The 13,356-nt window shown below is 39.3% G+C and overlaps 1 protein-coding gene across 1 annotated transcript in view; it reads right to left on the reverse strand.

Annotated features, from left to right (window-relative positions):
* Nucleotides 1–10,717, reverse strand: part of MMAA (metabolism of cobalamin associated A) — a 36,243-nt gene extending 25,526 nt beyond the window's left edge. The window contains 1 exon segment of the mRNA XM_078148907.1: nt 10,611–10,717. The gene's annotated coding sequence lies outside the window, so the exon portion shown is untranslated.
* Between the last annotated feature and the right edge of the window lie 2,639 nt (nt 10,718–13,356).

Genomic DNA, 13,356 nt, shown 5'->3' on the forward strand with positions numbered 1-13,356 from the left:
AGCCTACTTTAATTTTGGCCCCTATTTATTGCCAAGTTGTACAGGTCTGATCTAGACCAACATCCTCATTTGTAAAAAGAAGAAACTAAGGCCCTGAGAAACCTCTCAGGTTACCTTACCCAAAGTCACAGAGCTATTAAATGGAAAAGGAAATGTATTCTCTCAAATTGCAACCACTGTATAATTAAACATGACATATATTTGTACATATTAAATGCAATTAAATTTGTATAATGCAATGTATATCAAATACTTGTATATTTAAAATTAACTACTCAAAAATGAAACTGCCTTTTGTATTTCACTAGAATTTTAAACATATAATTTTTATAATTTTGACATAATCTTATTTGAAAATGAAAAGAAAATACAATTAGAAATATTTTCAAAAGAAACTATATGTGTTGTACATACATACGTGATTTAACTTTTTTTTTATTTAATGTATTTACTTTTAGTTTTCAACATTCACTTCTACAAGATTTGAGTTCCAAATTTTCTCCCTATCTCTCTGCTCCCCCCACCCCAAGATGGCATGCATTCTGAATACCCCTTCTCCCAATCTTCCCTCCCTTCTATCATTCTCCCTTCTCTTATTCCCTTCCCGTTCTATTTTCCCATAGGCAGGACAGATTTCTATACCCCATTGACTGTATATCTTATTCATAGATGATTTAACTTTTAAGAAAACAAAAATTTTTATTAAAGTAAAATATTGTCCTTTCACAGATTAGATATTTTATTAATATTGACATTTTATTATTTTATTAAAACAAAATAAAATTATACGCAAGCTCCCAAATTGCAAATTTGTTCAAAAAAGCTGTACTTTAAAAACAAATAATTCAGGAAAGTTGTTATTGTACATAATTAGACTGCTTTGTCATAGTGTCAAAGCCCAGAAGCAAATGCTCCAATAAAGTCAAAAATACCTGGAAATGCTTGGTTCATGGCACAAGTTCACAAGCCATTGTTTAGAATTGTGCATGCACTAAACATAAGATATGTATAGATGGATGGATATGGAGATATAAACAAAAACAGCTAATTATTACATTAATATAATTATATTTTGTTCTTAATATATAGTTAGTAGCTTTTGGCTAATTAGAGTCCACACTGGGCAATAACTGACAGAATTTTGTACATCATTATTTTCTTTGAAATTCACTGATTTTACAATGGATGGCTACTACAATTTACTATGTAAGCATATGCAATATAGGGGCAGCTAGGTGGTGCAGCGGATAGAGCACCGGCTCTGGACTCAGGAGGACCCGAGCTCAAATCCGGCCTCAGACACGTAACACTCACTAGCTGTGTCCCCCTGGGCAAGTCACTTAACCCCACTGCCTAGCAAAAAAAACCCCAAAAAACAAAAAACAAAGAAAAGCATATGCAATATAAGTGAGGTCCTGGACCTCCTTCTGGAGCACTTGTACCAGTTTCCTCAGCTCCTCTTCTCTGCCCTGACTACAAGTATGGTACCTTAAAAATACTTTCAGACTTGATATGTTGACAAATTTTGCTAAGCCACGTTTCCCCCGTCCTTTTTTATTCTTTGTTTCTCACTGGTTAAGGACATAGGGAGAGACACATTTGGAAATGAAGATAATATTAAACAAAAAATACATCTATAAATATTTTTTCTTTTTTTTTTGGCTAGGCAATGGGATTAAGTGACTTGACCAGGGTCACACAGCTAGTAAGTGTTTGGTCTGAGGTCTGAATTTGAACTCAAGTCCTCCTGAATCCACGTCTGATGCTCTATGCACTGTGCCACCTAGCTGCCCCTATAAAATATTGTTTACCTGAGTTTTTGCTGAATTTACCTATCCATCTACACTTTAACTAGGTTTCCCCTTTTTCTTCCTCATTGGAGTAAGCCATGTGTGCATCATCAAAATTTAATTAAGAGCTTTCCAGGACCCTCTGTGTCAAATTTCTTTGTTATAAATCCAATGTTATATCCAATGGCCCAAACAAATATTGGGCTATTGGATCCTACATATTCTTTCCCTCAATCTTTTGAAATTTGCTTTCTCAAAATCTAGGCCACATATGTTACTATGCGTAGGTTTTCACTCTTACTCAATCACGAATTCTATTACGGAGCCATCACTTGTTTTCCAAATTCCTGTCTTTCTATTTCAGCAAATAGTTTTTCCTTATTGTTTAGAATTAAATCCAGAAAAGAAGTTCCATGTGCTACTTCTTCTACTTCCCTCTCTAATTAATAATTTTTATTAAATGTCAGGAGCATTTCTCAACAGTCTCCTCAATGAAACCTACATTGTAACAAAAAATACAAACAAAACTCAACTAAAGTAACAACATCTACAAATATATGCAACTTTCCATATTCAGAGTCTCCTACCTCTCATGGAGACAAGGGTATATTTTTCTTCCTCAATAACCTGGGACCATAAATGGTCAATGCAATTACTCTGGATTTCACAGTTAATGTTATTTTCACACAGCTAGTGTCAAGTGTTTGACCGAGGCCGAATTTGAACTCAGGTCCTCTTGACTTCAGGGCTGGTGTTCTATCTACTGTGCCACCTACCTGTCCCAATTTAATGTTATTTTCATTTGTTATTGTCATTGTGTGTGGTGTTTTTCCCAGTTCTATCTTCCCTTCTCTGTTTTCTGAATTTCTCATTGTCACTTATTATGGCACAGTAACAGTCCATATGATTAGAAAAGGATGAAATTATCATTATGGCAAGTCACAAATTTACCAGGTGCTCTGCTTTTAACAGAAGAGTGCCAGAAAATGTCTAGATAGGTAAAGTTTTCCATTATTACAATATTGTGCTTCCATACCAGATATGTGACATTGTCCTGTCTCCTCAACTACTTTCTTATGTCCAAGTAGTGTATGCCTACGGTATTTTTCTGCTCCATTGATCTTCACCCAAATGCTCTCCGCTCCCTGCTTTCCCCCAGCCCAGGATCCTGGATTTCCCTATAAAGTCTGAAGTAGTAAATCAAATGAAATAACATATGTAAATCACTTTGCAATCCTCAAAGAATTATATAAATTCTAGCTATTATTAACATATGATGCCACTGATGTTTTTTACATACTGTTTCTTCTAAGTTATATCCTTCCAGAGTCAAATGCAAGTCTCAAGTTCAAATCCACTAAATTTTAATGATATCAAATTTGCCTCCTTGTGTTAATCTCCAATTCACCCTCTTATTTCCAATACTTTGTGTGCACTTGTATAAAGATATCCCTGGCTCTCTTCTAAGATGCTATCTCCTATTACTTCTTGTACCTTTCTTCTTCCTTCTAATACTAGACCTGTTGTTCCTTGGTACCAAACTTATCAGATCTATGTGAGTAGTTTTCTCCTTGTTCCTTCATTTTCACTTTAAAGACCTCTTAATTAGATTTTCAAGACTTCAGACAAATATACTTTACTGACATTTGTTAGGTATACACCATCCCTTGTCAACACCTAATCTTTCCAACAGTCTAAGCCATGGCTCAAAAATTCAAATCTACTTCTCACACACCCTCTTCTTAGCCAGCTGTTCATTTCCCATGTCTGCCTTTCTTTCCTGAATCTTCTATCCTCAATCAATAGTAGTGATAAAAACAAAATCTGTGCTCCAAAGGCTTAAGTTTTTTCCCCCCAATTCTTTATAATGCTAAGCTATACTCTTTAGGTTCCATTTGTTCCCACAGGAATCATAAGAAGTAGGTAATGGTCATCAAGTTTGACAATTCTCACAATGTTCTCCATTACAATCCAAATACACATCCTGGGACAACAGAAAATCTCTGTTGCTTCTATCTGTTCTACAAACAATTGCCTTGGTACTCCTCACCACTACTCAGCTTTTCCTCTGTTACTGAATGACCTCTTACCTGATGGATATCAACACTCCCTGGAGCCCAACAAAGCTGCTTCCTCCAGGGATAGTCTAGTTCCCCTTTCTGCAAATACCACCTATGTTATTATACCTATATTATATTGCCAAGGATCCTTCCCTTCCTTCTCTGCCAACTTCCAATCCCCAAACACTGATGAGAATTTTTTCCTGTCTCCTTATATCCTTGTTCTTGTTCCTGCCTAGCAGTATATCTTCCTTTCTTTCAAGGAACACTTCAATTTCCGTTGAGAACCTAAAGAATAGAAATGTGCTCCTCCAACCCTTTCACTTACTCTCTAGAATAGAAACGAATTTGAATTTTAGACACGCATAGGTATTACATGGCAGGACCATAAACATATCATGTGTCACAGAAAAATTCTCTTTGCTTTCCATACTTACTTGAAGAAAATTCTAGTCTTTTGTCTTCTTTCAGTTTGATCCCATAGCTAATGCCCTGTGATTAACTACAATGACAAACTGCATATTTTAAGAACTGAAACATAAATATAAAGAAATTCCTTATTGGTTCTTCCTTCTACTTCCCTGGACACCAAACATTCTGCCCCCATTTGACACTCAAGGCTTAAATTTATTTAGTAGTCAGACAAAACTACAAGGATAGTAGACAAAGCAAAATCTATACACTTTATTTCACCTCACTGGGGCTCTCTGTCCCTTTTGGGAAGTATTTAATCATTTCAGTCATGTCTGACTCTTCATGACCTCATTTGAGGTTTTCTTGGCAGAGACAAAGGAATGGTTTGCCATCTCCTTCTCCAGCTCATTTTACAGATGAGGAACTGAGGCAAACAGGATTAAGTGACTTAACCAGATTCGAAATTGGGAAGTGGAGTCTTTCTGACTCCAGGCCTGGCACTCTATCCATGGCACCACCTAGCTGCCACCAAAGAGTTTTAATAATATCAGAAAATAGAATAAAAGGCACAAGAGCAGAAGATACAACTAATTACGTAATGAGTTTGCACACTTCATTTCACTCCACCTCTACTCCCCAGAAGTTTCCCTCTACTTCCCTGAATGCCGGCTTCTCTATTCATAAATGACACATACAATGCCAGGATGGAAACTACAATACTCAATGGATCTGAGTTCATTGATGTAAGGGTTCTCTCTACAACCATCCATGCCTTCTTATCATATGAACCTATCATCTGTATCAAGCTAAGAATGTTCCTCTAGATTTCTTGACATTATGTTGGTACCAATGAAGCACACAGACTAGCCATTTATTATCCCTTGCTCTCACTATTTTGACCAGTTCACCTCTTCTTCTGGTCATTAATCTCTTTTATATCTTTTATACTGCTTTTGATGCACAATTTATCATAGCTAATATGTTGCAGCCTATTCACACCCACCATGCATCTCTCTCCAATGGCCTTTGAGTAGGGACTCAGAACATTAATTCTTTGCAAACTGTGGTATTCTGACTTATAACCATATAACATCACTATAAGAATACTGATTTTTAAAAGATGGGGTTTTGTTTCAGAATCTTTAGATGATTAAAAGCATTGCCCAACATACTCCGTTCTTATTTAATTTTGGACTCCACTCATCATCCATCTGTACTGAGATATAAGTGCTGCAGTACAAATAATGCCAAATGTTGAGTTAGAAGACCTGAGTTCAAATCCTAGCTATGTTATTCTATGGCCTTGGGTAAACCACTTAACATTAGTCTCTGGTTTCCTCTTTATATAAAATGAGGGTGTTGGATTAGATGGCCTCTATGGCCCCTTCAAAATCTAAATCTATGATGGACCACATCTAAGGATTATCCATCTGATTTCATTTCATATTCTGAACAATAGGTTTTCTTTTTTTTTCCTCTGTGGAAAGTAAGGATAAACTTCCTTGAGGGATTATGGATTTCATTTAGAAAACTCTGCAGTGTTCTAGGGTTTGATGCCACACAATGCCATCTACTAACAGGAGAATATGGAGGCTCTTACAACCCATTGAGAATCCTTCTTCCATTTTGTCTCTTTACTAAACATTTTCCTCGACAGCAGCAAATATTTCTAGTGAGTTATGCCTCCCTGTTTTATACATGATTTCACATTAATAGTCAGAGTCACTAAACAAAGTTGCATCTTTCAAGGAATCCTGTAGAATTTTAATAGGTATATGGCAGACATCTTGTAGGAAAAAAGTCTTTAAGATGTCATTTTGCTCTACTAAACCAAATATTTTTTAATAATCAATAAACAATAAGTACACTGGGATCTTGTATTCTCTATGCTTTTAAGACACTGTGATAGAGTATTGTTTAGAGTATCAGATACTCTGACACTTCAATGAATTAATCAACCAACAAGCATTTATTAAACACCTACTATGGAGCTACACTGTGCTAGGCACTGGGGATACAAATTCAAAGAATGAACCACTACCTATTCTCAAGGATCTTACATTCTAATGGGGAAGATAAGAAGTACATACATAAGTATATTTTAAAATATAAAGAAAATAAATGTAACACATAAAAGGTTTTTAGTGAGAAACATTCATAGTTGAGACAATGGGATGAGGATGAGGAATTGCTTCATGTAGAAGGTGTAGAGGTAAGGGGGAATCTGTGAGCTCATCAATTTGTGTATTTCTTTTAATAATTAAGATTGCAACCCATCCATATGACTCCTATTCATGTTCTCCTGTATATATTCCAAAAAGAAGTCAATGCAATACATTTTCAGTAGTTAACCCTTGCTCTTGCCACATGACTAGCCCACCTTCTCTTCTGAACATTTCATATTCATAAATGGTAAAGTTCTAGGAGTTACAAAACACTAGAAGGGATCCTAGGATCAATGATTTAGAGCTAGGAGATACCTTAACGATCATCTAGTCTCAAGTTAGTCTCTATCCAATCTTGTCTCTATTTCCTTCAATTTTACAAATAAAGAAACTGAGGCCCAAAAAGAGTTCAATGATTCATCTAAGGTCCAGAAGTTGTAAGTAGCAGAACCAACATATGAACTCATCAGGCTTCTGATTTCAAGTTCAAAATCCTTTTCATTGTACCTTACTTTATGTTTAGATTTGAAATATATTGTATAAATTAGAGGAGAAAAAAACTACATTTTTAAGTGGTTTTGCTTAAGGTAATATAAGGATTAATTTACATCCTCTCATATGTTGGCAACTGGTATTCTAAAAAAAAAAGGCTGAATGACCTTTTGATATTAACATTTTATTATGTAATTCACAAATGATAGTTTATGCACAAATACCCAGGAATTCTTAACGTATTCAAAATCCACCTAAAAGGGGCCCATAAAAGACAAAAGACACAGCTTCAGCACTGCCTTTCCAAATTTTAGATACTAATGTATGGGTTATAGGCAGGGCATAATTAGTGAGATCATCAGAGCTGTAGGAGAGAAGGACTTCACAACTGTTACATAAATTAGCATCTTGCCTTTTTACGTAAAGACAGAAAAGCTCCATCAGTTACAAAATCAAAACATTTCAACTTGTTTTCACATTCACTAAAGAGACTCAGATCATTTTACAAGCGGTACACAAAAGCTCTCTTCAATTCAAGTGAAATCAAGTATAAATCAAGACAGAAATTCCCCTTCATTTGTTTCATCTAGTAAATAGCACTCTTAAACAACAGTATTCTATTGGCTGGGAGAGGGAGTCTATTTTTGAAGATTCACATCCTTCACAGTTTTACATGGGTTGGTGCGTTTGTCATACAGAATAAGCACAGAATTGATGTTTTTAAATTTTAAATTTTTCTAGTAAAGGCATATTTTTAAACTCGTTAATTTCACGTCAATGTATGGATTTGTATTTCTCTCTTAAAAACTTGTTTGGTCACAGCTAGGACCTTTCTGTAATATATGACTGAAACTGATCCACTGAATATTCTCAATTTCAATAACTACTCAAGCATGAAAACGTGTATGGAATTTCCAAAACTGATACATCAGGTGAATGATTACAGAACTGCAGTATCCACAAAGGTAATGATTTTATACCATGTATTATCATTTCTGAATGCTAACCTACTTGTGATTAGAAGATAAACTGCCTGATACCAGGAATCTACTATTTGCCATATTTTTCTCCACTTTGAGGAAGGTTTATTCTATTTTTTTTGGTGAGGCATTCAGGGTTAAGTGACTTGTCTAGGGTCATATAGCTAGTAAGTATGTGTCTGAGGCCTCATTTGAACCCAGGTCCTCCTGACTCCAGAGCCAGTGCTAGCTGTCCTAGATTTATTCTTATAAAATAATCTTTCCACACTTAATACACTATATTTTCTACATTTAATATACTTTATTCTTAATAGAATCATCTCAAGAATTTTTTGAGTAATTATGCGACTTTTTAAAAAGCCAAATATAAGTTGGCTATATTTTAAACATGTCACAATACATAACAGTAATAAAAGAAAATATATTGGTTTAACTTAGATGTATACACACACACACACACACACACACACACACACACACACACACGTGAGTCCACATGTATTCCTAAAGCACAGGTCTGACAACGTCATTCCCTTACTCAGTAATCTTCGATGGCTTTCTGTTGCTACTAGGATCAAATATACTCCTCTGCCTCTTAAAGTTCTTTGTACCTACCTATCCAACCTTGTTAAACATTACTTCCCTTAACACCACTCTATGATCCAGTCAAACAAGCTTTTTTATTGTTCTTTACAGAGCATTTTCTTCATCCATCTTTGTGGTTTTGCACTGACTGTCTCCCAAGCTGAAATGCAGTCCCTTCTCACCTCTACCTCTTCAGATGCCTTGCCTCCCAAACACAAGCTGAGATCTTAACCCAGTCTATCAACTTATTACATTTAATTAAAGATTTCCTTTGTAACCCTATACATTTCATTTTATGCACATAAAAAGTATTCTGAGAAGGGGTTTGGAAGTTTCATTCATTATTGCCAAAAAGGTCTATGACATAAAAAAAACTGAACCTCAGTTCTACATGAAACTTTTCCTGATTCCCCCAGCAGCTGACGCCTTCCCCCCACCCCCCAAAAAACTGCCTTGTACTTTTTGTATAAATTTAGTATATATTTACATAGGTACAAATTGTTTCCCTCAACAGTGTGGGCTTCTTGGGAGCATACAATTTTATTTTTGTCTTTGCCTAGCAGTGCTAGGATTCATATGAGGCTTTCCCTCCAACTGTAACTTTTAATTTCTCCTGTTTTCACACTATATTACAGAATCCGACATTTTCCAACAGTTGTCAGATTTCCTCAAAAACTTACTAGCTGTATGACCTGGGCAAGTCACTTAACTCTTCGTGCCTCAGCTTCCTCACCTATAAAATGAGCTGGAGAAGGGCAAATCACTCCAGTATCTTTGCCAAGAAAACCCCAACTGGGGTCACAGAGAGTCAGACACAACAGAAATGCCTTAACAAGTACTACTTTTAAAATTCCAGAACAATTTCCTGTCCTCCAGCCCAGAACTGCCTTCCTCCTCACCTCTGCTTCTTAGAATTCCTTCTGAGCACAACAAATGCACTACTTCCTACATGAGACCTTTTCTGATATCCCCAACTGACTCCCCACCCCCACCAAGTTCCTTGTATTTGCTTTGTATGTGTATTTTGTACCTACTTATACAGTACATGCTGTTCCCTCCTCCTCCAGATGTAAGTTCCTCTGAATGCCTGGACTGTGGTGTTTGTCCTTCAATGCCCAGAACCCAGGGGCAGCTAGTAGAGATTGATGGATACATGGATACATACGGTTTAAATCCAGCCTCAGACACTTACTGTGTGAGCCCTAACTCCCTACAAGTCCCTTAGTCTCTCTCAGCCTGTTTCCTCATCTGTAAAACAGGAATAATGATGATGATGACGATAATTAATTGCTTGGATGTAAAATGAGGATAATATTGACTTCACCAGGCTGAGGTTAAATTGAAACTTCGAAAACTAACTTGAAAGTGCCAAATGTGTAGATATAGACATATAAAGGTGAGAGGCAGAGGATAGAGGTCTAACCTCGAAAAGCATTAAGACTTGGGTTCAGGTCTGCCTCTGACACATGCCTGTGAGCAAGTCATACACAGACAGATCACAGATGTACAGCTGTATGTATGTGTGTCTATATACGGATATCTCCAGTCCTGGAAGCAGTTTCGTAACGCGCAATCACAGCTCCGGTCCCTATCCCCGTAAAAGCCACCATTACTATTCCCTCCAGCTCGTCCACGCCCCCTCACTCAGCCAGGCCCCTCCCGAGGCCAAGTCCAAGGGCACTGGGCTCGTAGGCTGGACCGCAGGCCAAGGTGCCAAAGCCCCCGGGAGAGGAGACTGGCGAACTTCCGATCCCCAAGATCTGACTCTGTCCGAGGGTCACAGCTTTTTAATTGTTTGCTTTAAGGCAAACGAGTCCCCTCTGCACGCAGAGGCCGCAGCAAGAAACCCATGCTCTGACCTAACCTCAGCCCGACTTCCTTTTCCCCTTCCCCCTTCCCCCAATCTCCCTCCCCCCTTCCCCAGGCTCTGGGGACGCGCACGCGCACCCCTCCCCCCCGTCCAGGTCTCAAGGAGGGCGCGGCCCAGAGGCCCTTTCCCTCCCCAGCCCGAGCCCATCCTCAGCCCACAGCCGCAGGCGCCTACTCCCGCACCACCACCACAGACAGGGAAAGGGCGGCCCCTGAGGCCAGAAGAGCCCTCACACCGCCTGCTCCCTTACTCACACGGGACGGCTGTCATAGACGCCGAAGCCACGCCTCTTCCGCCCCGCCCCTCCGCTCAGGTGCAGACGCCTGCGCAGGCGCAGCCACCTCCTCCAACTGGAAGTTCCTTTCTGCAGGGGGTGGGGGAAGGGGGCGGGACGGGGAACCAGGGCGCGGGCTGCGACTGAACGGCGCGAAAGGGTGGGAGGGCGGGCTAGACGAAAGAGGCGGGGCCTCGGTCCCTGCGGACGTGGCTTGTGAAAACAGAGAAGCGCGGGCATGCGCAGAAAACAAACTCGCGCCGCCTGAAACTTTAGAGGGCTGGGGGCAGGGCGGGGGCGGGGCGGGGCCGGGGCGGAGAAATAGTTTGAGCGAGCCAGTTACCTAGAGGGCGAGAGGGGCAGGAAGTCGGTGGAGCGGAGGGTTTGGGAGGCTCGGAAAAAAGAAGGAGGGTGTTGCTTTATGCTTTGCTCTCGCTGCTGAGAACTGAGTACAATGGTTTTGGAAATAAAATGCACACGGGACCAGTAATTCATTTCTGGGCTCTTGAAAGTAACTAGATGCTCGGACCGGAGTTAATCTTTCCTTAACTTTTGCTCGTGTTCGCCTAGCCCCAAGTTCACTCGGGGACTCCTTTACACCTCTTAAAGAAAGCTTGTTCATTTCCCTCAACCTAGCGAGGTGCAAACGTGTGCATTTTTATGTTCATTCACATCTGGGAAGAATAATAGGTTATAGTATATACATATATATGTATATATATATGTGTGTATATATATACACACACACATATGTATATGTATATGTGTGTATATGGATATATATCCACATGCATATATATCACTATAAGTTATCCTTATTCACAGATATGAATTAAAACTTTCCACCAACTCATCTGAAAGATGGGGATTGAAATATACATATATATGTATGTATATTTTATGTGTATATGTGTGTGTGTGCATACACACACACACACATAGGCTCTATAAAACTAGCTCACAAAAAGCCTGTGAAGTGGGTTTTGCAAGTATTATCATCACTTTTATAAAGGAAGAAACTAGGCTCAGGTGAAGTCATTTACCTCTGTCATACTTCAAATCAGAGCCAGGACTCAAACCAAGGTCTGGTGCCCTTTCCAGTGTGTGATATTACCAGACACCAAACAGTACCCATAAAGGCACCATAAGATTTAGAGATTGAAAGGACCTCTGAGGTCAGCTAGTTCAAACCCCTTATACTATAGATGAGGAAACTAAAGTCCAGAAGGGAAATTATTTACCCAAGGTCATGCATAAAATAGTGAAGAATTGTGCCTTTGGTATATGCAGATATTCTAGGTTCAAATTTCGTTGTATTTATAAACCTGTGTGACCTTGGGCCACACTTTTCTCTGGACCTTTGTTTCCTCAGCTCTAAAATCAAGGATTTCAACTAGATGATAGCTAAGTTATCTTCCATCTCTAAATCCTGTTTTTTATTATGTCATATGAATTTTTGTTGTTCAGTTGTTTCCAGCTCTTTGAGACCTCATTTGGGCTTTTCTTGGCAGAGACACTGGAGTGGTTTGCCACTTCCTTCTCTCAGTCATTTTACAGATGAGGAAGCTGAGGCAAACATGGTTAAGTGATTTGTCCAGGGTCATACAGCTAATAGGTGTCTGAGATTGGATTTGAACTGTCTTCCTGACTTCAGGCTCAGTGCTCTATCCACTATGCCACCTAGCTGCCCTTGTCATAAATTATTAAATGCAAAAAGTCAAAATAGGCAGGTCATATTGTGAGAAGGGTGTGATGCCCACGTGTTCCACCACGACCACCACTTCAATTCAAGAAGCATTTATTAAGGTCCTTATATGTGGTAGGCACCCTGCCAAGTATTGTATATACAAAAAGAACAAGCTTACTTCTGTCGGAGGAAACAAAGTCTACTTAGAAAATTAAATACAGGGGGACAGAGCAAAGATGGCAGAGAAAAGCCAGGAAGTTGCATGAGCTCTCCCAGTTTCCCTGAGAAACAACATTCAGTCCAGCTTCTAAGTGGATTTGGGAGCAACAGAACCTACAAAAAGACAGAGTGAAACAATTTTCTAGCTTAAGATAACTCAGAAGGACTTTAGAAGGTCTGTCTCACTTGAGTAAAAGGGGAAGATCAGCCCAGTGCAGTGTCTGGGCAAGCCAGTAGGAGGCTCTTAGTCACAGCACAGATTGGCAGCTGAGGCCCCTCAGTGCTGGGTCAGGAGGCCAATGGCACAGCAGGACAGCTTTGAGACTTCAAGACTTCAAGCTCCAGCTCAGAAGGCAAACTTCCAGTCCTGGAACTCTGGCACAACAGGCGTAACAAGGCTGGGCCACCCCACTCGCCCACAGTGGGCAAGTTGCCAGCACCTGAGGCCCCGGCGCAGAAAACCAGTGACCAGGCTTCTGGCCCCCAGCACAAGAAGCTTGGGCCCCTGTGCCCCTGGAGCAGAGCTCAACTTTAAAAGTCATGAAATAGACTAAAAATGAGCAAAAAACAGAAAAGAGCCCTGACCATAGAAACCTCCTACGGGGACAGGGAAGATCAAAACACAAAGTCAGAAGGGGACAACAATGTCAAAATGCCTACATGTGAAGCCTCAAAGGGGAATATGAATTGGTCTCAAGCCCAGAAAAGCTTTCTTGGAAAAGCTCAAGAAAGATTTTAAAAATCAGGTAAGAGAGGTACAAGAAAAATTGGGAAAAGAAATGAGACTTATGCAAAAGAGTCATCAACTTGGAAAAAGAAG

Source organism: Phascolarctos cinereus, unplaced genomic scaffold (genome assembly GCF_003287225.1).
Source record: "Phascolarctos cinereus isolate Bilbo 61053 unplaced genomic scaffold, phaCin_HiC Scaffold_9;HRSCAF=440, whole genome shotgun sequence".
Lineage (NCBI taxonomy): Eukaryota > Metazoa > Chordata > Mammalia > Diprotodontia > Phascolarctidae > Phascolarctos > Phascolarctos cinereus.